Source organism: Danio rerio, chromosome 5 (genome assembly GCF_052040795.2).
Source record: "Danio rerio strain M-AB ecotype USA chromosome 5, GRCz13ab, whole genome shotgun sequence".
In the NCBI taxonomy this organism is placed as follows: Eukaryota; Metazoa; Chordata; class Actinopteri; order Cypriniformes; family Danionidae; genus Danio; species Danio rerio.
Window position 1 is genome coordinate 41,857,501 of NC_141025.1, and position 27,244 is coordinate 41,884,744.

Here is a 27,244-nt window from a genome sequence, read left to right on the forward strand (position 1 = left end):
GTTGGCCTATATACCTCTAGTTTACCCTTGACTCACAGTGACGTGCACAAACTCATGGTGCTTATCAATCAGGGACTAAGGAATGCCTTGGTCAGACCAACCAAAACTCACCCTCAAAGCTATGGGAAGTGCTTTATCCCAGTGAAGGCACCATTAAGGCTGAAGTGGAGCCCCCCACATTTTATTGGCTTTTTAGCCTTTTACACAGAAGCCTCCATTAACACTGATGGCACTTCAGAGTCTGTCTACAAACTCCCTAGTAAGAGCAAGGTACAGCATCATCAACCAATTGGGTCTAGAATGAGTCCTAAGTAATATCAAGTACAGTAGACATGCTATAGTTGACGTGAAAGGGGACGTCATAGTCACAGAATGTTAAAGAGTTTTTGTATTTCACTTTATTGGCATAAACATACAATTGAAGTCAGATTTATTAGCCCCCCTTTGATTTTTTTTTCTTTGTTAAATACTCCCAAATTATGTTTAACAGAGCAGGGAATTTTTTTACAGTATGTACTTATAGTATTTTTTCATCTGGAGAAAGTCTTATTTGTTTTATTTCAGCTAGAATAACTCTTTAGGGGTGAAAATTACATACTGTGCCTTTAAGTCTGCTTAATCAACTGTATAAATGTGCAGTAGATGATCTGCCAAAATGCTAACCGGTTAGCACATTATCTTTCGACAACAGAGCAGGGACTGTGTTTTAAAGCCACATCTTCTGAAATCGCGAATACGTGCACCGCAACATGACAGCAGACAACCCAGTAGTTAATGTCATTCGTGAGTTAGAAATGTAGTTAGTGTTTGGCCGACTACGTGCAGGAATTACACTTATTACTAAGCCACACTTAAATGCTATTTCAGAACGAATATTCAGAGTAGCATGGTAAACAGTACAGTAAGGCTATAATTGTTCAAAAATCAACCAATGTTTATATAAAAGCAACTTCAGATCAGTAAAGCAGGCTAGGCAGAATAGGGCTATTTACTGATGTTTTCTTGTTAAATAAAAAAAATAATAATAAATCGACATTATCGAAGCCGTCAAAGGTCCCTTATGAAACTGAAAATAGTCACAACAATCTATTATCAGAAGATTTTAGTGGCTGAACAACACTTCTGTGCATATGACCTATTCATAACACAACACAATCTACAACAGCTTTGGGGTACTAAAATAGTTTTAAAACAGAACATTACCTGTCTAACAGAAATACTTCAGTCATGGTATCATCGTTTCTCCAGCTTGCAAAACTAACTCCAATACTGATTCAGGATCTTCAAAAGTTTCTATTTAGCATTTAATTTTACCACGCATTGTCCCGTGTGCACGTGACTGCGAGGCGCACATTTAGGTGTGCATGTGCTAATGGCAGATATGCGTAAATAGATGCACAAAAGCCCGAATCTACATTTGTTGACAGACAGTTAGAACTACTTATCAGAATTATGGGAGATGTCAGACTGACAATTTTTAATTGGATGAACATTTTTAGTCTTTTACCTTACGCAGAATATAAAAAAACATAAACAAATTTAGATAATTTACTTTGATCATTACTACTGGACTGTGAAGAGACTTTCATCCAGCACAACAATAAATGCTTCTGAAGACAATCACCCACTGCACCTTTAATACCAACATTCTTCAAAGTATGTTTGATATTCAGTATAGAAGAAAGTCTGTCAAATGGAGATTTCACACTTGTAGATCATTATTTTTATCTGAACTGGTAAAGACTTCAAGAAGTTACATTATTGTATTTCAGCTCATATTCTTAAGGCAATATTACTAGTGTACAAGCACCTCTACAATTTGGAACTATGAAGGACAGTAAATGACAAGTTTTTTTTTTTTTTGGGTCAACTATACTTACAATGCCTAAGGTAACAGCTATCCGGTTAAATTGAGATGTTTTAATTAAACAACTTTTGGTTGGAAAAGGACTCTCAAAATAAGATATTATTACATTGCGCAATGCCAAGCCATGACAGAAGAAAACAAGAAAACTCACTTCAGCCTTTCTGAATTGTTGGCTACTGGTGTTGATTTATACAATCAATAATTTAAAAAGTTGCTTATTCATCCTTGCGTTGGCCAGCAGCCTCATCTGGTCCTGCCAGAGAATGTCAGCTGCACACTGGGTCTGACATGTTGCACATGCAGAAATGTGACATAAATATTTCAGAAATATCCAGCGCTAGCCAATGGCACCTTGGCAAAATGGGCCACCGCTGGACAAGCCATGGCTTTTATTGGCCATCTTCATGCCTATTATGGAGAGGAAGGCATATATCCCAGACTCCCTGATTGTTATCTGCTAATAAGCATGGCCGACTGAAATCTTTTCAGAGCAAATTGTTGAGGACATCTGGCAACGCTGTCGCTGTGATGCACAGCCCGCTGAATGTCCCTCTCGAAAAGGTTGGCATGGCAACATCTGACTGCTATTCAACAGCAGTACAGTTTGAAAGGTTTAGGGCCTAGTTGAAAATCCATTTGGGCCACTACCTGAGTATTTTCCCCCAGCATTCTCATGTTGAAAGTGCAGTAAATCTTACCTTCCCCAAAACCCTTGATATGAATCAATGACAGCTTTGTTCATTCAAACTCAATAATTATTTTTCCCTCGACTGATACTTGTTTGTGAACCTAAATTGCATGACCTTTGGGCTTTCCATGCACTATTTTAAGGCCCATTTTCCTGACCCATCTGTACAAAATGTTTTGAAACATGATTTCAAACCAGCACCATGAAAGGATGAGTCGAGAATCAATAAATGTCCAAAAATGTGGCAGCTGGTAGACAGACATGACACAATAGTGCCCAGAGCAAAGCCAAGGACAGAGCTGCTCTAAGGCCTGAATCTACATAATAGCGTACAATGACGAATAATACCACACACCAGAAAATACGGTGAAAAGGAAAAATATTTTTCACAAATCTTTCTTTCAGGATAATGTTTCAATTTCAAACTGCAAGCTTAGGTGAAAGAGCGTCAAAAAACACTCAGTAAATAATTATTTAAAACGAAGGAGTCTACGAAAACGTATTTGCAGTTTGATTTAATATCTCTTTAATAATGAACGTTATTTATTTATTTAAATATATGAACATTATATTAAAGAAGGTCATTATAATAAGCAAACATGTTTTTAATTAGCAGTTTTGATAAGGTTTTGGGCGAATTGATGCTATGATAATTCAATGCATTTGATTTCACTAATTTGAGCGCTTTCTATCATTCCTATAAGGTGAAAAGGGCTGATTTTATGAGATACGGCACCGCCCCAGTGCTCAGGTCAGCACTACACATGTAAATGACCCCTGACACTTCAAATGGGAAATGAGACACTTCACTGACAGAATTATCTGAAGTGATGCATTTCAAGATATCATCTCATCTGCAGTAGCCAAAAGGCACCCAGCGTTCACACCCTACACAAAGCTTTGATCACACATATCAAAGCTTCACTTACACAGATGTACAAAGAGCTGCTAGAGTAAACAAAAGAAAAAAATATAGATTGCATAAAAATCTCAGATGTCTTAAATATATAAAGATACACATGTATAATATCCCCTGCTATATATTCTGAAAGATAGCATAGCATATTGTACACCTACTATGAATTTAACTGAACATGAACCTAAATGAATTAGCATTCATATGACTTTCCTCTACTTTCGTGTCCTTCTTTATTTTACTCTGGAGAGTCTGACCCTCTGGACCACTAATTACTCTGATGTTGCCACTTTAGAGACATAATGATCCTATAATGCTCAGATCAATATGAGAGTAGCACTATCTTTTCATCTGCTCTGAATAGAATGTGTAAAACAGCCGCAATTCTTCTCTTGGCTCATCATTTCTCCCCACATCTCCTCTCAGGTGTTACACACATACATCTGAGGCAAGCTTTTGGTATATTGGCAGGTGTATGATGGAAAGCTTGCTGTTAATCCTTTACATTAAGCACTGCTGCGACATCACATATGACAAATCTTTGTGTGTGTGTGAATTCTTGCTGCTTTTTTGACCCTTTTACGGATTTAAAAGGAAGTTTTCACCTGATAAATACATTTAAAAATGTATGCACATTTAGTTTTGTGAATAGCATTGATTTGGGTGTTCACTGCATTCTCTCACAAAATGCGTCATAAAAACGCATTTGTTTGTTTGGGTATTAGTCAGGTCTAATTTAATGATTTTTCTTTTTTAGTCTGCACTCAAAAAATAACTCCTTGGATGAACTCAAATTAATTAAGGGCAGGATTTCCACCCAATAAATTTGTTTAGCACCAATAAAAAAAATTACACAATTAAATGCAATTGAGTTGGTCCAACATGATTTGATCTAATAAAAGTTTAAATACATTTGTATTTTTATTTAACTTAATCTCAAAGCTCTGATAATATCATGTGTGTTAATTATGTGTTGTATATTTCGAAGTACCTTAGCTTTATTTAAAGTTATCATAAATAAACTAAAATAACCATTTTTAAACATATTTCATAGTTACATAACCCGTTGATTGAGACTGATCTCAGAACTATATTTAGGACAAGGGATGTCCAGATCCGATCATGTGATCAAAAATCGGGCCCAACACATGGTTTCATCGGAATCGAACATTACCTCCCAATCAGGACTCGAATTTATATGGATATATATTGTCATTATTCTTTACACATCTTGAGTTATGGGGTAGAGCAGAGTTAGACCGCTTTCTTGACTTCACACAGAAACAGCAACGTGTGTGGCATCACTGTTGCAAAGACGCTATTGGTTAAACGCCGGCAAACTAGAACAGGAAAGCAGCTTGAAGTGAAAAGCACGAGTATGTCTGTGGTCTGGAGGTATCATAAAGTTGATGATGACAACATTGCCATAGCAAACTGTGAGATGTAAACTTGGAATTGCCAACCGGGTATTTTAAGTTGATGTGCTATTTGTTTCTATATTAGATTCTTCTTATATTTACTGTTTCACTAAAGTCCAAAAACAAAGAATTGATGTTATTTATTACTTGATTGTTCAAGCTACCTCAAAGAAGTTCTCTGTTTGTCAACAGAGTTGCTGAATGATAAAACAAAGTGAATTAAACAAAAAAAAAACAAAAAAAAAAAGAGAGAGAGAGAGAGAAGCATCCTGGATCTGTTTCCTTGCTCTTCTTTATTATTCATTTATGTAATCTGGAAGTATTTGATCGGGTTTCGGTGGTTACTCAAAATCAAATAACTCGGACTCGGACTCGAGGGTAAAAATACCTGACAGGGACATCCCTAATTAGGGTAGTTAATGCTCAGTAAGCAAAGTAACAAACTGCATATTTGCTAGTTAAGCTGCCAACACCCAAAGCATGGATGCTTCTGCAAGGTGAAAATCCAAAACTCAAAGAGCTCTATTTTGACGGTCCATGCGCAGAGCACAAAACGCAGGGCGCAAACGCTTTCAGGGCGTGTCAGGACGCGTTTTTGCTAATTTAAGGACGGGAAATCTGCCTTGCGCCAAGGCGCATGGTCTAAAAGGGTTGAGTTTATTTTCTTAATTAGTTATAGGTGTGTTTTGAGAATAAACCAATTAGAGTCTCATCTCCCATTCCCTTTAAGACCCAGCTGCGTCGCGCCAAGAGCGCATTCGCTATTTACAGGACGCAAAGTAAGTCTAAGTGGAAAAAATTAGCATTTCACAAGCAAACAGTTAAAAGTTGACAGTTTTTTTTTACAGAAAACTGTTAAACAGAGCATCTACTGCGTGAGAATGAGAGATAAATGATCTACTTTCACTTTCGCTCTTGGATAGGGAAACCTTTACGCACAGACATCAATTAGCCTATAAATAATTAATTTAATTTGTTAAGCGCAAAGATTTGTTTCAAAACTATTTCTAAATTCAGTTCTAATTTCTAGCAAACAAATAAATGAACAATAATGGCCAAGTGTGGTCAAAATACTGAGTTATTTCCAAATACACCTGACATGCCCCATATGGTCTTAAACCTGACAGGTGGGCAAATCTAAGCTTGTTTTTAATAAAACAAATATAAATATGGATATATTAAATAATACTGCTAATAATAATAACATTATACAAAAGCAAATTGTTATGAATGAACTGAAAAAGCCTCCCGAGATGAAGAAGACATAAAAGCAGTGGTTTTTCATATTTATGTAGGCTAGAAAATAATATATTTTGTAATATTTTAATCCTTTATATTTATATTCTATATCTATTCTTATTATATCCTATATATATCCTTAATATTTACATTTTTTTATATGTAAAGATATTTGCCTATTGCTCTCTTGTCCGTATTAAGCAGTGCGTAAGCGAGGCGCAACTCTGCACCGGAGTTTAGACCGGGTTAGTTTTGGTCTAATGAAAAATCTATTTTAGTTTCTCAAAATAGCAACGCGCCAGCGGTCTGTCTCAGAACGCCTTCCTTTTTAGACCAGAACGCCTATGGGCGCACAAATGAGCGCTAATGCATGTGCTATTTAAACAGCGTAGCGCAACGCCTCAAAACGATTCTTGCGCCAAGCTGAAACTACCAAAAGACTATTGCGCCGCGCCTTGCGCCACACTGCGTAAATTTACCTCTCACTCATTTTCTTTTTCGCTTAGTTCATTTATTAATCTAGGGTCACCACAGCGGAATGAACTGGAATGAATCGCCAACTTATAGGATGCCCTTCCAGCAGCAAACCATCACTGGGAAACATCCATACACACTCATACACACACATACACAAGGGACAATTTAGCTTACCCTATACCACATATACCACATGTCTTTATACTTTAAACTGCAGCACCTGGAGGAAACCCACGCCAACACAGGGAGAACATGCAAACTTCACAAAGAAATGCCAACTGACTCAGCCGAGGCTCAAACCAGTGATCTTTATGCTGTAAGGCGACTGCGCTTCCCTCTCCATCGTGTCGCCCACCCCTCATTGGCAGATGTGCAAACTGCATAAAATGTTCAAATGAGATATGATGTAAAAATAAATATAAATCAAAAAGTTACAAATATCCATGAGTTTGTGTTGACCAAACCGAAATGAAGTACAAATGTGAACACACCCCAAAACAAATATTGGTAGTGTAACCTACATTTTTCTTAGCATATTCTTTGTGTCTTCATGTGGCATTCTTCAACTCTGAGTCCCATCAGGATCCATTAGTCCATTCAAAATTACAGCAATTAATATTTCTGCATTAAGCCCTGACAGGAATTATTCTCCTCTAATGAGTTACCAATGTGCAGAAACGTCTCACCAGATTATGTGACTAGCAATTATATTTTCAAGACCCCAATTGCTTCCAATGAAAAGAAATTCAGACTTTTTCTGACAAACGATGTTCAGTCTGAAACATGAAACTTTGACTCCAGTCTAAAGACGGATTTTAGACTATTACAAAAAATAAACACAAAAGAAACGTGCATGAACGTGTACTACAGTCTTTTGTAGTGCTTATGTTGAATTCTTATGGCACATTTTAACTGCTTCATGTAAATAAATGTTACTATAAATGTTACCGAAGTGTGTTTCAATCCCACAAAGCTCTTTTTTCCCCCTGCCCAGTCGCCATGGCAACCTCTATTCAGCCTGTTTATTAAGGAGGAGTCATGTTTAATTGATCCACTAATGCACTGCCGCGCAGTCACTGGTTTGGAGTCTTTTGTTTCCAGGTCATATTCTAGGTCCAGACATTTACATAAAAGCATTACATTTGCTGAAACCAGTCATTATTAGTAATTTTCCTCCTTATCTGCTGGTGATGACTGCAGTATAAACACAGATTCATAAACGGTAAATATTACGTTGTTGAGGAAATATTATATTGTTTTGAGCTTTTTTTTAGCTTAATAAAAACCTGTTTAGTCACAGTGGAAATGGAAAGCACAACGCTGACAGAGAACTTTGTATGACAGCCAGCTCTCTGCTTGGGAGTTCTGTTGGAAGGTGCCTTTGTGTATCAAACAAATACTCTCACTTCGTAGGACACAAATTACCAGATACATTTCGGTTTCACCAAAATCCCCAGACACATGCAGACTAAACAATATCACAGCTCCATTTGGCTAATTATACAGTTCTCAACATGCAAAATTCTCTGTGAGGCTAGTTTAGAACATGAAATGCAGTTTATACAGGGGACTGACAAGCTTCTAAATATAATACAGGAATTCTGATACAGATTCTGATGGTTTTATTGGCAATACAAATGTATTTAATTTGCACCGGATTCAAATGATTCAGAGACTTATCGACAAAAACAAGTCTTTAATTTGCTATGTTGCACTTGGGAAATATTAGGAGTTAAAATTTCCATTTAAAGCAAATGTACTTTTTTGTGCAAATACATAATTATTACAAAATTCCAGTAATGTCATTTCAAATTTCAGAAATGATGGCAGGTGAAAAATCAGTGTTTCTGAATTTCACTTGAGCCCTCCAGCACTGGACAGTTGTTTATGGCCACACTGGACCAAAGCAACAGATGTGCTTTACACACTGCCAATCCACATTACACTCCACTGCCTGAGACCAGGTGTGCAAATACACAGCAGTTGAGGTCAGGACAATCTGACTCCAAAAAAAGTGACCACTAAACAGGTAAACTTTGTTTCACGAGTGAGTGTTTTCAATGATATTTCATCTTCGTAAAAAGATTTCTAGACAGCTCTGACACACCTGTGCCTTTTGTACCCATAAAACTTAAAGTGCCCCGTTATGATTTTTTTGAAAATGACCTTTCATGCAATGCATAACACAGCTCAAAGCAGATGAAAACATCCTGCAAAATTTGAAATGTGAAAGTGCGCTGCTTATAAAGTTATTGTCTTTCAAAATAAAAAGTTAACTCTGAGTCATTTAAACTATTTGTTTTTGATCAAACATATACATACACACAACACAAACCTTTCGGATGGTATGATAACCTTGGATAAAAATACCACAGTTTTACAGTATCACGGTATTGTGATTACTGCTTAAAAATAAGTTCTAATTAAATGTCTGAGTAAAAAAAAAACAATTATATTTAAGGAAAAACTAATAATATTTTGGAACTGTAAACATGTCAGGCTAAATAATTAAAATAAATCATCTGCTGTCTTCATTAATTTCAAAAACACAGATTTCTTTACAACAGATAAAAAAAAAACTGTTATGATCACCAGCGATTGAGCGGCTGCAGATCACTAATAAACATGCAGTCACAACAGTTACTGCATGTTACTGCACTACAGTTATAAACACACTCACAACAGTTCCTGATCCTGATCTGTTATGTGATGGACACTGACAACGAAAGTGAGTATACAAATGCAGGTTTATTGAGAATGGTCAAGCAAGCAACGGTCACAATCAAGAGCAAACAGATGTATGCAGGTACAGTAAATCCAGAGCCGTAGTTCTGCAGCTGCTCGATTGCTGGTGATCATAACAGGAATGGTATAACAGAAAATGTTTGCACTTTTAAAAGCCTAGAAACCGGTTATCGTGCCATGCTTACAAAGAACAAGGCTGTGAAGAGTCAATGGTTAAAGTTAATTTCATACCTACCAATACCACAGCAGTGAAGCTTCAACCTTGCACTGTGTCATCACTGAAGACTTCTACTGTAAAGATACTAAATACGGGATTCACAAGTTGGTTGATTGGAAAGTTCTTCAGCAGTTTTGTGTATTCTATTAGAGTTTTCTCACATACTTGGCTCAATTCTTGATTCTTGATTTTTATTCTTCAATACAATAAGTTTAGATGTCTAAACAGTTAGCTTATTGTTCACATCAGATTGTCATTTCTTATTGATTTAAGCAAACTGCAAATGCTTTGGCACAAGTGTGCAAACAGTCCAAATGTCTAAAATGAACAAATTAGTCGATTCTCATTCAAACTGTCAAACTCTTCAAAACTTCTCAATCATGTTTTCATTGTGTAAGCCATCACACTCACAACTATTTATCCAATTATCAAACACTTGTATGCATGCAAGTTTACACCATAAATATCTGATATTGACATTCTTTGTAAAGTCTGCTAAATTGATAAATGACCGCTAATTGAAATACAATTAGCATCTATTTAGCAACTATCTATTTAAGCATAAATATTTAGATTGTCCATAGCACAATCACTACCTTTTTTAATGGAGAACATCCACAATCCTGCAGCAACATGCTTGTGCACTGTAAAAAACAAAGTTGACTCAACTTAAAATTTTAAGGCAACAAACTTCACAACATTTTTGAGTTTACTCGAATTGAGTCAAGTGAAGTAAATGGGTTCGAAGTTGAGTTCAAAAAAGTGAAATCTCTGACAAGTCCAAAAAAAGCGACAGAATTTATATCTATCTATACATACAGTAGTCAACATTTAAAGTGGGTCACCACTTTCACAAAGTTGTCCTAAAACTATAGAACAACACCAATTCTTGTCCTTGGACAATTTGAAAAACATTTTTGATTCACTTCGAATGTTGATCACTGTATATAATTATGTACTGACTCAACAAATGTCCGATTTTTTTTTTTTTTACTTTAATATACAAGATTGACTGTCATGGTGAGAAAAACAACTAACCATTTTGAATAGTGTAGCTCACAAGATGACAATTACACTTTATGTTTTAGTGGCCTTGGCCAAATTACTGACAAAATAACTAGGATTTGAATCATGAATGAAATGTTTTGGGAGAGTAACTACATTTTGCAGACTTGTAATAAAGATTAATTCTGAAGTTCCAGCAAACCGTTTTGACATTTGCACTGACAGTTTAGAGAATGTTAAGAAAAATGTGGCAAAGCAAATGAGAAAACCGTAAAGAATGCTTTTTGATCAGACTCAGGCTCAAATTGATAAGGTAATGGCCATGTTCATTTGCTGTGTAAAATCTTCCAGACTTGATAAGGCATAATCCAGTAACTGTGAAAGGCATTCTCATTCCAGCATGTGCTGGATTCAGTAGACCAGTCACAACAGACTGGGCCATATGACCAATCAAATTAGTGTCATTAAAGGGGGAGTTTGGGAAAATGTATCATTAAGCGATGCGCTTGGGAGTCATTACACAAATAAGGTAAATACATAAATGCATATTATAAGACAATGAAAGTGTTTTTGACCTTGCGTGCATGTCAGTCTGTCCTTAGGAACTCCCAAAAACAAAATATAACATTTTTCTAATACACACTAGGAATACTTTAAAAATCACTATAAAGAAATAACATGCTTAATTTAGAACTTTCTAATTGGATTCCACTTCTTTGCTTGACATAATTAAGAGGCTTTGTAGCCTAATTCACTTGAATAAGAGTGAGACTGACGTCAACTTTTCATGCCTGTCTGCGTTAGCCTATATTCACGCAAAGCGTTACAGACAATCATGAAATTGTGTCTTTAAGAGCCCGATCCCAGGTTGAATTATTAATTACACAAGTCAGGGGTACATGAGTGGCTAATTACAGTTGACAGATTGCAATAAGTGTCTTGTAAGTAAATGTTAGGTTTAATGTCTTCGTTTCCAGAAACCACAATTATGCATGGTTAATTTAAATCTGTGCATAATAACCATGCACATGATGAAATAACATTAACATTATTAGTGTTTCATTATATATTTAAACAATGCAAAATTGCTAATAATTCCTGGTAAAAACGCTATAAAAGAAAAAAGATTATAGATAAATAAAAATAAATTAATTAAAAAAGCCCTCCTCAATTTATGATTTGTGGATTCCAGGCGATGTATAGGATACATTTCCCAATCTTTGTCCGCCACCCCCCCCAACCCCGCCTGACCACCATTTTTTTGGCTCCTGACAGTGTTTAAATGGATAATTCATCCAAAAATTTTAATTGTGGCATCATTTTCACATGTTATTCCCTGTCCGTCTTACTTCAGTATAACACAAAAGTATATACATTACAAATAAAATAAATAAATGTTTTGTTTACAGATTTGTTAAAATATGACTAGGTTAAGCTAATAATTTGGTTGGTAACGGAGTCCGTATTATTCATAGTATCAGAGCAGAGGGAAATAAAAGATCCTATTTATGATTGCATATTCATCTATTTATGATTGCATATTCATTTTTCATCATAACTCCGTGTTATACCGTGTAAGTCATTTATTATTGTCAAGCTATTTTTCACCCACCTTGCTGTATAAAATAACATGCTTCCAAATATATATATTTTTGTTGTAGACAAATGGGAAGTTACAAGTTTGTAATATCATCATAAGCATTATAAACTATCTGTATAGTACTGGGGTAGACTAAACCTAATCTTAAAAACATTAGCAGTAGTGGTTTCATGTCAAATTGTAACATCAGTGGAATATTTTTATTCAACAATACCTTCTCTATAGTGAAAAATATATTTCGTATAATTTTAGATTATTTAGATTATGGTTGGAAGGGAACATATGCTAGTGTAATTGGCGGTTCAATCTGCTGAGGATAGATTATTTAAGTTTAAAATCTTTTTTTTCACAATTACAGAACACTAATTACACTATTAATTTAGATTTTAAATAAATATGGCAGTAAATATTTTATTGCTGGTTATGGTGTTTTGCTTCTGATAAATAATAAAAAAGACACAATCTGTACAGAACTTCTGATAAAAATAAAAATCTACAAAGATTTTTAGATTTTGGTCTTCTCTATTTCTCCAGTCATTTAAATGTTCTTACATGTCCAAAGATGTATGTATAGTAACCCAAAAAAAGGAATGATTTAAAGTAAAATCTTTAGCCAAAGTTAGTTTTCCTTCAGCAAACAACCTAAAATTAAACCTGCATTTTTGTTACTGTTGTCAGATGGCGCTAGAGTTGAAGGAACAATGGTTTTCTTTGCTGAATTTGTATTCCTTACACCCTTTCTTTCAAGCGCAGCACTGTTAGTAAAGCAGGTATACATGATTACTTTTGTGTCCATGGAGGTTTGAGTGACAGAAGAATAAAAGCCGTATAGATGTTGCTTTTGTAAATCTTTAAAAATAAACTATAGGAACCCACGGCCGGACATCTCACAGCCCTTTAATAGGTGCAATTATTGCTTAACAGCCCATAGTTACACCCATCATATGTCCTCCTATGTTGAAATGTCAGCATTCTATGACAGTCTATTGCCAAGCTAAACAATCAATAAAAAAATGCTACATTCAGTGAACAGGATGTAAAATCGATACTTTAAAAAAAAAAAAGAAAAAAAAGGGGGTTTTATATTCTCTAAACTTTTAGCAAAGTCCAACAAGAATTTTAAAGATAATTCCCAGAACAAAGTCCTGATTCAAATGGAAAGACTGGACCCTTTAACAAGGTTCACAAGGAGCATTGATTGTACATTGGTGAGAAAGTGACAGAAGAGAGTGAAAGATGTGAACGGCACGTTTCTGATAACTGGACATGGCTGTTCCTTTAAGGCCGCTTGAACAATAGGTAAGCCTCAGAGACGCTGATTTACAGAAGACGGTGAATTGAAGAGGGACCCATGGGGACACTGGATGTCCCAAAAAAGAATCTTGGGCTGATTGCAAGAAAGACTGGCCTGATTGTACCAGATTTTTGGGGGCCTATGCAGCACTTGTCCATGATGCTTCTACAATAGGCAGTAAATACATGGGATAAGGTGGAGATCCTTGACCTAATGTGATGACATTTCCAGCACTGTCCTTCAGGACACTGGCTAAAAGCAATGAGCCATCTGCACAGAAAAACTGAGTGGAATCAACTTACCCAAAGTACTTTCTAATCATAATTCAAAAAAGAAATAATACGATGCATATTTTGCTTGAAATTGCTCAATGAAAATAAATTTTCTTGCAGATTAAATGTTAAATTAGGCTTTTTAAAAAATTACCTATCATGACGTGTACAATAGCCGTTTACAATATCACAGTGGCGATGATTGCCTTACAGCAAGAAGGTTGTTGCTTCGAGCCTTGGCTGGGTCAGTTGCCATTTCTATGTAGAGATTGCATGTTCTCCCCATGTTCGCGTGGGTTTCTTCTGGGTGTTTCGGTTTCCCCCACAAGTCCAAAGACATGCGCTTTGGGTGAACTGGGTAAGCTAAATCGTCCGTAGTGCATATGTGTGAATGAGAGTGTATAGGTATTTCCCAGTGATGGGTTGCTGCTGGAAGGGCATCCACTGCGTAAAAGATATGATAGATAAGTTGGCGGTTCATTCTGCTGTGGCAAGCCCTGAATAATTAAGGGTCTAAGAAAAAGAAAAGAAATTAATTAATTAATGAAAATAGCTGTTTCCTATTTTTAAAGCTCTGCAAATAAAGCTCTGCTTCATTTGCATAACTGATTACCATAGATGTGTAACTAATTTGCATATTACATTACTGGTTGTCAGCAACTGTCTACTTTGACTTGACCCATGACAAGCACCATAGTTTTTTTGTGAGAATCCATTGTGAATTTATTGTAGAGGCAAACCTTTAATTTTAGTGCAGATCTTTTTTTTATAATCCTTACAGTTGCAAAATGTATAATTAAAGCACAATTTCTAACTAATTTAGAACTCTAAAATCACTGAAGCTGCAAAACTGAAACTTGCATAGAGTTTGAAGTGATTCACAAGAGAACATAATTCAATCAGTAAATGCACACGTTCAAACACATCTTACTGTGAACATACTCAGCAGAAATGTGTGATTGGTTAATATTCTAAGTATTACAACAAAACGAAAAAGAAATCAGACAAAATACACATCTAAATGTAATGGTGCAATTTGACCCTTCTTATTCAATTTCACATTTCACTTGAATCACAACAGTAGTAATAAATTTAGCAGTAAAGTTATTTATACACAACAGCAAAACCCTCCTAGAAATGAATATATCTGAAAATGTGCTTTGAATAATGTAAACACAAGAGTTAAATACAAGTTGCCTTTATAAAAAAAGTGTGTTGCATCATGTGTGCTGCCATACTGAGATCACAAGACCGGCTGAATACTAATTTAACATCGGTGACATACCCGTTAATTGAATAAATGAATCATGGCTGACATTTCTTTCAAATAATTTATGGCTGACATGAGGACATTTCTTAAATGGTATCAGCAGCCAAAATCTTCATCCGAACTGCAGATTTTTTAAGTCCAAGGTGACATAATGGGAAACATTATGTTGTATAGTATAGATAATTGTAGATACAATTGAAGTCAGAATTATTAGCCCCCCTGAATTATTAGCCCCTGTCTTGTTCTGTATTAAGGAGAGAATATTTTTTCAACACATTTCTAAACATTTTAATAACTAATTTCTAATAATTGATTTATTTTATCTTTGCCATGATGACAGTACGTAATCTTTTGCTAGATATTTTTCAAGATACTAGTATTTAGCTTAAAGTGACATTTAAAGGCTTAACTAGGTTAATTAGGTTAACTAGGCAGGTTAGGGTAATTAGGCAAGTTATTGTATAATGATGGTTTGTTCTGTAGATTATAGAAGAAAATATAGCTTACAGAGGCTAATAATTTTGACCTTAAAATGGTTTTAAAAAGTATAAAAGCTGCGTTTATTCTAGCTGAAATAAAACTAATAAGACTTTCTCCAAAAGAAAAAATTTTATCAGACATACTGTGAAAATTTCCTTGCTCTGTTAATTATCATTTGGGAAATATTTAAAAAAGAAAACAAAATTCATACGGGGGCTAATAATTCTGACATCATCAGTAGATTGCTGTATATCTACAACTGTTGTATACATAATATATCATTTTTAGTGTCTGAAGTTTTTTTTTTAATTACTGTTTTAACTATGTATGCATATTATGGTATTTATTATAATTTTTATTAGTCAAATTTAGTTTCAAGTGTGTGTTTGACGCATGTCAGGGAATTGTGCTGCAATACTCTATTCCTGTCCAATTTTAAATAAACTAAACTAAACATTACTAAATGCACCCTATCATAGATCCGTCACCTTGTATTTCTTTCAGTAAGTTAATCCATCTCATATAATTTTTCTCTTTGTCTTGTTCATAGTTGTTTGGATGACTAGTCTAAAATGCTGGGTAAAATATGGAAAAAAAACTAAACAATGGGTTAACAGTTTAAAAATATCATTTAAGAACTTAACACAAAGTTGGTTTTGTCCAATTTGAATTGAAACAACCAAGAAATTTTTTTAGTTTACTACAAAAACAGTTTTAGTTTAGTTTAGTGTCTTTTATTTTCCACAGAAGAAAAAAACACATCCTACAGGACTTAAGCACAAATAGACAAGGTTATACAACACACCCTGCAAGAGGCGGCGTGTTTAGAAAGTCGCTACAAGCCAAATTGGCTTCTGTTTTTCAGTTCACTGATTCTCCTCAAAACAAAAACGCTAGCTGCATGTGACATGTTTTACATACAGTCTATTTCTGAGCAAGCCACAATTTAGAGCGCTAGGCCAAATTACTGTTATTGAAATGACCCGAGATGAATGATACCTGCCTTCCCACTTTCCAAAACACAAGTTAATTAATTTGTCCAGAAGACTCGGTGGCATCTGTACAATTGCTCGGGCCTGATTTCATCTAGTGCAGCCTACTGGCTTCCAGAGCACTATTAAACATTCTCATACGAAGAGAAGGGAGGAGAATATAATTACAACCAATGTGTTAGTATCAAGTGGGACCTGAGGAATGTCATTTAGGTCAGACAGCCATTCCTTAATCAGATCTGCTGTTTTCTTTTTTAATCAAGGCATACAATCATTGGCTAGCGGCTCGGGTTATAATGCAGAACTGTGGCCTAATCTTTCACACTCACATTTTACTGCCTTTTGTGTGTTTAATCTTCAGTGCTGTCAATCACAGCCAGGGTTGATTACTGCAGTATTCGACAGTGTGTTCCTGAGGAATTAAATAGGGACATGACGTGAGAATGACATTGGGGGTCTGGCAACCGATATGCAGATTCGCATTGATACAGTGCTTCTGGACCCACCCACAGGTTCAAATCATAATTTCGTGCTAAGCCGTGAACTTGTTACTGCACAACCTACAAGCATCCTTGACGACGCTTGATGTAACTTAAGTGACACAGACAAGGGCAGTGTAAGACTGTATTAAACATCACAATCAGTGCTTATTTCCTATATATATATATATATATATATATATATATATATATATATATATATTTTTTTTTTTTTTATGCACAAGATTATTTAAAAAAATACATAAGAGCCTAACTTTTTCAAAATGACCTAAAATGCAACAAAATTAGTCAGAAAAGTTAAAAAAATGTAACAATAATTTTAAATTAATCATTTGGATTTTAAGGCATTATTCCATTATTTCCAAATAAAAACTCTGGAGCTGAACTGTGAAGTTCGCGCACATGAAAAAAAATTCAGTCATTCATTTATTCACTTTTCAGCTTAATCCCTTTATTATTCAGGGGTGGCCACAGCGGAATGAACCGCCAACTTATCCAGAATATGTTTTACGCACTGCATGCCCTTTCAGCTGCAACCCTTCACTGGGAAACTACCATACACACATTCACACACTAGAGCTGCACAATTAATCGAAAAAAGATTGCTATCTCGATTCGACCCCCTAGACGATCTTAATCCAGCATTTCTAGTGAAAAAATCAGTTTGTGGCACAGAGAGATAGTTTGAGAGCCGTATGCGAAGTATTAACAGCACTTAGCAGTGAAAATTAAACCGAAAGCGTGCACATCATTTAAATAATTATATCGCATTTTAGAGTTATGATTGCGACAAGCATTTAATATGTTTTTTCTTTTATAGCAAACACACAGTTGTGCATGAAAACAAATGTTTACAGTGTCAGTATAAATACTCTAGCCTATATTATGTTGATTTTACCAGTGAATAAAATGGTCTAATAAGTTATCCATGACAGATTGCAAGCACATATCTCAAACATAATTCAACATCAGAACTATTATAAGTAGAATAGAATTATTTATAGAAACCAGTAGGCCTACACATAATATTATTATAGTTGTTTTATGATACGCTTGAGAAAAAAAACAATAATAATTGCTGACTCATATTAACCTTTATTTTACATCTACAGAATCGTGAGAAAATCGGTATCTTTATTTTAAGCAAAAAAAAAAAACAATCGCGATTCTCATTTTAGACAGAATCGTGCAGCTCTATCACACACACACACACACACACACACACACACACACACACACACACACACACACACACACACACACACACACACACACACACACACACACACACACACACACACACACACACACACACACACACACACACACACACACACACACACACACACACACACACTACGGACCACCAAATCACCAAAGCTCACCCAATTCACCTATAACGCAAATCTTTGGACTTGTGGGGGAAACCGGAGCACCCAGTGGAAACCCACGTGAACATTTGGAGAATTTTAATAGGGTAGGGCTGTGCGATTAATCAAAATTGAATCGCAATCATGATTTAAAATGTTGCAATTAGTTAAAGCACAAGAGGCTGCAATATGAACTATTTAATTTCCTCTGCCCAGAGCAAATGTGTGACTGTCGTCTGTGGATGCTGGACTTTTGCACTGTGTACGGGTGTAGTAACGAGCAAACAAAGAAAACAAAGCATAAAGGCAAAACATTTCATAGGTAAGATTTTATTTTTTCTATTATTTTATTTTTTTTTTGTTTTTGTATGTTACAAACTTTTGTACTAAACAAGTATTTATGATAATGCAGTTTCTTACAGCAAAGACCATGTGGCAAAGTACAATATAAATGAAGTATGACAACGAGATGCTGTTAAAAACTTGTATTATTGTCGGCTAAGTGAAGGAGTCGTTCATAACGGAGATATAAACACAAACTAATCACTCCCTCCGTTAGACTTAAAAGTGAAAGCAGGAAAGGGGGTGCTTCAGGACATGGGTTAGACAAGAAGGGGGGATAATACATTTCCATGCAAACAAACACATACTTTTTGTCGGCAATGCCTGTGTGGTCACTGATCCATCATTGTAGAAAAGTGATGTAAAATGATGATTTTCGAAATTTAAAAAAAATTGAACTCCGGTCAAAGACATATATATTTATGAATATATATTTCTAGATCTAGGGCAAAGCAGTAGCGCAGTAGGTAGTGCTGTCACCCCACAGCAAGAAGGTTGCTGGGTCGCTGGCTCGAGCCTCGGCTCAGTTGGCGTTTCTATGTGGAGTTTGCATGTTCTCCCAGCGTTCGCGTGGATTTCCTCCGGATGCTCCGGTTTCCCCCACAGTCCAAAGACATGCGGTACAGGTGAATTGTCTAGGCTAAATTGTAGTGTATAAGTGTGTGAGTAAATGTGTGTGTGGATGTTTCCCAGAGATGGGTTGCGGCTGGAAGGGCTTCCGCTGCGTAAAAACTTGCCGGATAAGTTGGCGGTTCATTTCGCTGTGGCGACCCCTGATTAATAAAGGGACTAAGCCGACAAGAAAATGAAATGAAATGAATGAATTTCTAGCTCTTTATGGCAGGTCCTCTAGTGCACCTTTGGTCCCACATTCATTTCAAATCAGCGCTACCCTTTACTGAAATGGTGGCTCCATTGACGCATTCCTTCCAATAGACAACAATGGCATAAGTGACATCTAATGTAAATATCTTTGAACACTCACTGCATTTTAGCAGTAAGAAGCTACGATAGCGATTATTGTGCTGAAACTTGACTACAAAATTAAATCACAAATAAATAAATAAATCCCAATCCCCCAAGTATTTTCCCCAAATTGCACAGCCCTAGTATTAGGTAATTTGTTTGTAATGCTAGTTGTATATCCACAGCAAATATAATTACCACAACAGATTAATTAAGGTACAAACATACAACTGCATTCAAAAACACTAGTATTAATTTTATGTGGGCAGGCTGCCCGCACTCAACGGATTGTTTTCCATTACCCCTGTTCCCATCCCCTCTGTCTATGTTGTGTCTTGCCGGTGTGCTTATGCTAAGATAGGGCTGTTTTTCTCCCTTTTCTCACTTTGTCCTAATCAAGGGCAAGCTGAGGGGGTGTTTTTTAGCCTAACTGTCCAAATGTATCTTTCTTCGTTTCTAAATGCTACCTCCTAAGATCTGTCTCCCCTGAAAAGTTGTTTGTGATGTTTTGTGTATGGTCTGGGGGGTCCAATTTTCGCTATACGAAAGTGTAGTGACAAAGGCTTGATTGATTGATTGATTGATTATGAATTGCAACTCAGAGATACACATTTTACACATTCAATTTATCACTTCGCAAGTGTTTTTTGAGGCCTTTTAAACGCATAAAGACAAGACACAACAAAGACTTTGCAGTAATCTTTTACATTTAATTATTCGATTACTATGTACGGAATACTGTTAGACTTATCAGAAAACAATGAAAAATAATATTTTTTTATTTGTATCTTTTGCTTTATTGAGTTTATCTATGCTTGTAGATTGAACAAGCAAACTCAACACAGAAATGTCAACTGACCCAGCCGAGGCTGTACCCAGCGACCATCTTGCTGTGAGGCGATCATGTTACCCACTGCACCACCATGACACCATTGCAATATATATCACAAAATTAAAAAAATATCGCAATGTTAGATTTTTCCAGTATCGTGCAGCCCTACATATAACTAATTTTCTGAAACATTACTGTTTTTACTGCATTGCAATGGATTTTTAATCAAATAAATGCAGCTTTAGACATTTAAAATTGTCTTCACCTATCAATTAGGTAATTTTTCAGGCTCTTAAATGTCTCATTTTATAGGTTTTGCAGGAATATGTACACTTTTCAAGAAAAACATAATTAAAATGTGTTAATTTCCATTTAACAAGCAGTGTTTAGATTATATAATGCATCAATAAACTAACTGTCATCACTTTCTATAAATAAACTATTATCCTCCTAAGCCACATTTACTGGGCAATGATCGATTCATCATTTCCTATACAGTATAGGCTCAGCAGTCCTTCACATGTGTTTGCGTATTCAGGAAATATATATCGAAGGAAAGGAACAGAGATACATTTATCTAATCGTCCTCTGAACACCCCAGCACACTGTGTAATCAATAAACTTGTTTTAGGCAAAGCACCTTTTCTAGTGACTCAGACATTAACCCTCCATTAACTATTTCAGAAGCTGTTAAATGCACCTCAGTCAATAATGCTAATTCGAAAAGCTATTGTATAAGCTGTTAAGAAATGTGTATTCATATTATGGTAAAGTGGCAATCTTTATTACAGGCTATTACAAATTGCAAAAAAAGTCAATATGGTGAGGGGAGATATTTCACACCGTGGTGAATTATGGTGCTGGAGTGGAGTTCTAAGCACTAATTTTAGTGGAAGGACAGCTTTTCTCCTCCTGGTCAATGCATTTTAGGACACTGATATTGAAGTGATGGGGAGACCCTCTGCCAGACTTTAACCTCAGTCTGTAATTAAGCCAGATGGAAGATAATAAATGTTCTGCATAATTGAACATTACTTTACTGATGGTTTCAAGCACTCATAAGGGGAACCTACTGAGGTCAACGTTAAAGTCCATCATGAGCAAAGTGTAATCAGTTTTATACATTGATATTCTGTAAGGCAAAGGGGAAAAATGAAATACTTTTTTGTTCTGTTTTTGAAGTAAGCTGTAAAACACAAATGCTCAATTTGGAATTAAAATATTAATGTCATACACACAGTTCAGGTCTTGGTGAATAGCATTCCAGTCATGCTAAAATAGAGAACAGATACATCACAAAACACCAGGTTATTAGGCTACTACATCTTACAATTAATAAAGGAACTCACTATTGCTTTTAATTTAATTAGGATTTTATTTGTTTATATGTTAACTATGTGTGATTCTCCAAAATTCACTTCTCCATTTAATATTTTTTAACACCATCTTAATGGTTAAAATCATTTTGAGAAATCAAAAAGAATGACCAATTAATTAAAATAATACAACAAGTATTTAATAAGGTCATCTTAAAGATATACATAACAATATAACTTGCATTACCTTGTCTAATATTGTGAACTTACCTTAAACAATGAACTTTGCAACACCACAAAATAAACGATAAATTATAATATGAAACAATATACTTTTTATTTTGTCTACTAATTATTTTTTGTCATTTTGCACAACCCTAACAGCTACAAAAATTGAAACCCATTGAAATAAGATTTACTTTTTTACAAATACTATTTCATTTAAATAATATTAACCCTTTACCGCATGGTAAACGTTATTTATTTTCATTTTGCTGCCATTGTTTCTTTAAGACCAATGTTCTAATTTTTTGTTTGGAAAGAGAAGACCTTGGCTTAGCCAATGATGCACTTTGGTCACATGACATGCAGTGTTTTTTTGTGGCACGATTTCTGACAGACTGGCGTTTATTGTAATTGATAAATGCAAATTTAAACGTCAATAAAAACAATTAATCAAATTATGTCAGATCCACAAAAAAATTTTAAACATCACCTCAAGTAAGTTATGATGACATATTCACAACTCAAAAACGTTTTAACAACTTTTTTTTTTGTAAATCGATCAAATGTATGTTGCCAAATGGCATCACTGTTCAATAGTGGAGTGTGTAATATTGCAATAGCTTAGCTAGCTAGCAAGTTCATCTGTGATCTTTAAGTTGTAACAATAACAACATGAATGCTAGTATTATAATGTTGATTAGTCATATGGTAACGTTATTTAAATTTTGGATAAAATGCAATTTTAATGGCAACATTAAATGACAAGAGCAGTGATGCAGATAGTTCAGGCAAGTTAGCTCAGAGGCATATAAGACAGGTGTAGTATAGTATATAAAATAATATATAAACATTGTTAGCTAGTAGCTACATTATTCTTTCTGATGCATCTGGATATAATAGATTTGTTATTTATTTGTTTTAATATTTACTGGAGAAAATATTTATATTTACTGTATGCTGTCTACATAATAATACAATATTATGTTGGTTTTCAATAATATTAGGTAAAAATGAATGGAATAAATAAAAGCTGTTAGAATATAAGTTTTTGAAAAGTATGTATTAGGTGTCATTAATAAGTTCTGCGTTAAAGCTTATAATACTATATAATTATTTTTAAAATAATAATAACAATAGCAACAATAACAACAATTCATATATATTAGCTCTCATTTCAATTTCAACAACTAACCAAAATGTCCTAAATTCAAATTCAATTCTGTGTCAGAATTCTGTTTTATGACTGGATCCTGAGATCGTATCCATGTTTTGGGTCTTATCGTAAGGATCTAGGTATTCCTACAGACATGAGGAAACCGTGGCGAGTCATACTTTCTAATGATTACAATTTTGACTGACTGATCTTGACCCCATGAAAAATCTTACTGAATGAAAGACACCCAGAACTTCTGATGCGAGACCATGACTTAAAAGGAGGGAAAGGCTTTCAAGTAAAAAGACATGGCAACATTTGAAGTAACAACAAGTCAATGTTACGATATCGCAGAACATTTTCAAAGTGTGTTTCTGAAAAGATATTTGAAAAGTCTTCAAGTAAGTTTTTCTACGGGTCATTTTGTGTCATAAAAAGCGCTACATTCCCAAAAGGCATGATTAGTTCATCAAAACTACTACTGTCCATGTCTCTATGTACCAGAACAGCTCTAAAATGTTCTCAGTTTTACAAGCAGTGAAGTTTTAATTAAGACAAAATAGCTCATTTTAGCCTGTCTGCTGCTCATTGTAAGCTTGAGATTTTCATTACGGTTCAAAGAAGTCCTCATAAAATGGTCACTGAAAAATTCAAGCCCAATTACAGTGTCAGTCTGTCGGACAAATTGCCCTCACTGAAGGCTCTGTGACAGGTGTATTGTGGAAGAATTGATTCTCACCGAGGGATAAGTGAATTGTCATTATGTGTCTGTTTCTTATGACATCTAGCTGGATGTCCTCTGATTCATGCCAGTAGATTTGAATCACTGGACTGTGTAGATGAAAACTCATGCTACCATCGGCATTAGTGAAGGGAGAGATAAAGACATCCACTTCACAGGTCAAGAGCTAAAGACTTTAAAAGGTTACAGATCAGAAGAGAGGGTTAAAAGATTTGTAAAGTAAACCACAAACGAAAAAAAACACAAAGAGTTGAGGAAAGAAACAGAACCAAAAAGACGAATCACAGCAGCGGGAGACGACCTTAAACCCAGATACCTGACCCGTTCAAAATGTGGCCGTCATAGCGGAAGCCACACGTCGAGGGAGATCAATAGAATACCTGCAGGCTCCATTAGCTTGATTAGACAGAGGGTTGTGTTCAAGCACTGACTCCTGTGAATGCAGACAACTTTATTCTGTGGATTATATGGGATAAGAGCTGCTTGGCTTTATAGACAGAGGACAGAGAAAGAGCAGGTGGCAGTAAAGCAAGGCTTGGACCGCTGCTGCTGGAAAGACAGGCAATCCTGCAGAGTCTTGGCCAGCAGCTCTTTCAGCATAAGGTGTCTCTAATTGGGGTATCAGAAACACAGGTCTTGGCAGAGACCACTAATCAAAGACCACAGATTGAAACATTCAGTGGAAACTACAGAGGATACAAAAGGAGGCAAATGAAAATAAAAAATGAAAGCTCAGAATCTTGAATAATGCGTTTTCCTATGATAAAAAGAAAAAAAACTATAGAATGCCACAAAACAACAACAAAAAAGGGCTAATTAGAAAGATTGGCTAATTTTTTTAATGATGTTTAGCTAACTTAATGGTTCTTTTGTTTTCAATCTGTGTATGTGGTGGAAATCACCTAAAATCACCACTGAAGGAACATTAAGTAAACTTGCTCTTTATTTAAATAAGCACATACAAAATACCCAAAATATACCAAGGGAGGCTGTGGTTGTGTATGGCCATCAGTGTGGCAGCAACCCAAGAACTTGGTGGTAAACTCCAGAAGTAAAGTATGCAATCAAGCTGCAGAACAAGTCATACCAGGCCTAGTTGGTTTGTGGGACTCTCAATGAAGTTGATGGTTAGTGACAGACCAAGCGTGCTGCAGCTCAGGTAATTTTGTATTTTTATTTATTTATTTATTTTTTTTAATTCAGGTAATTTCAGTCTTTGAAAAAGTGAAAATTCAGCTCTGTAAAGAGTTTGGGAGATCATAGAAAAGGACTATCAGTTAGCCTTAAAGAGATTCTGGCAAGCAGTGTGGCACCTGAGGAAGGGTAAACAGTACTTTACCAATACTGTTTATAATAGTAGTGAGGAGCTATTGACTCCAAATGGGGATGCTGTCAAATACAAAAGGAATATTTTGAGGATTGCTTTAATCCCCCTGACACACCTTGTGTTGAGGAAGCAGAGATGTCGAACAAAAGACTTGACTTGCCCATCACGATGGGCATTGCTAGACCGATTTTAGGGGGACCGATTTTTAGTCATCCTAAAATTGTATTCAGCCACCATAAAAAATTTGCCTCACAGACCACTACCTCGAATCCCCCTACCCACTCCTGCTCTTTATCTCTAACTTAGCCCCCTTAAAGTAACAATCCTTGAATCACCCCTGCCCATCACCCAAGCTGAAGTCACAGATGTAATTTGCAAGCTCCACAATTACAAGGCATTGCGGGTGGATCCCATCCAAGTTCTTTAGGTCTCCAGTTGAGGTGGGGCTGTTGGGGACAGTGCCTGTAGACTTGGCTACTGGGTTGGTGTTCCCCTTTTTAAGAAATGCTTTTCAACTTTACAAGGATCATATGCCTCAGCCTCCCACAAAAAGTCTATGTCAGGGCACTAGAGAAAAAAATGCAAACATTAGTAAAACAAAGAATTGAGGAGAAACAATGTGATTAACATCTAGTCTGAAGAACACTGGACCAGCTCTATACCATCACTTTCAAGAACATTTGTGCTTTGTGCAATAGGAAAAGGTATTCATCTATATTCCCCATAGTATTTTTTGAGAGGTGATCTGGGAGCAAGGGGCCAGAGGTGTTCTGATAAAGGCTTGGTTCACAAATCAGAATTGTTTCCAATGTATATTGGACTCTGCCGGTCTGAGGCCAAGGAGCTTGACTGGAAAAAAGAGGCTTGTAATCTCCAGGTTAGAGAAAAGTCTGTGGTCCTAATGGAGTTCAAGAAACTTTAAGTATCTTAGAGATATCTAAGGTGCAGATTTGAACACAGCCATATCACCTTGCAGCATAAGGGTGGTTGCTTCCTAAAGCCAAGTAGGGCTGAGCCTGGTTAGTACCTGGATGGAAGATCACACGGGTATTATTATTGTTATTGTTGGAAGTGGTGTTAGTGAGGCCAGCAGGGGTCGTCATTCTTGTCTCCAAGATCCTGACTCTATGTAGACATTAAAAATCTCATCACACTAACCTAACAACCTAACAACAACACCTAATGTGCATGCATTTTTGTTCTTAGCACCAACCGAAGCAGAAACCAATTTGACCAAAGCGATGAGAACGAAACAGTACGCCGCAAACAAACAAAAAACACAGGGACCGAGCACGCATGACCAGACCCTGCCCGAATCCGTGCACCCACCTCAGACGGGAGTGCGTGTGGTCCAAGCGCAGCCATTATGTTCTCACATAAAGATGAAGACACAGACAAAGACAGGAGAAATGAGTGCATGGCCCAAGAAACTCAAACTGAGCACATCACTCAGGACAAGACAGATTGTCTGTCTGGACTCCACCAAAACTAAAATAAACAAGACTTAAGTGGCAGAGCCGACACGTCGATGTGTTTATGTACTTGATGTTAATGATTATATTGATGTGTCACTGTAGTCATAGACATAATTAATAAATGGTATCCTAATTTAACAAGTCCAAGTTGATTAAAGTTGGTACGGTGCCTTACTGGTTAGTATAGTAGCCTATAGAAGCAAGAAGGTCTCTGACTATCACTTAGTTTGTTTAGGCTTCCTCCAGGTGTTCTGTTTCCCCCACAGTTCAAAGACATGCAGTATAGGTGAATCAAGTGGATAAAGTAAATAGGCAGTAGTTACTGTGTGTATGGGTTCTCCCTTTGGTTTAGTGCACTCTGAAAGCTGGCTTGCAGCAGAAAGGGCATCAACAAATAAACCATGTGCCAGCTTAATTGGCGGTTCATTCTGCAGTGGTGACCCCTGATTAAGAAGAGAATAAGCGGAAGGACAGTGAGTGAGTAAGTGATGTCATTTAATGGTTAAAAGCTAAACG

The 27,244-nt window shown here is 35.9% G+C and overlaps 1 protein-coding gene across 3 annotated transcripts in view; it reads right to left on the reverse strand.

Annotated features, from left to right (window-relative positions):
• Positions 1–27,244, reverse strand: part of fsta (follistatin a) — a 201,913-nt gene that overhangs the window by 144,243 nt on the left and 30,426 nt on the right. The gene's annotated exons all lie outside the window — the stretch shown is intronic.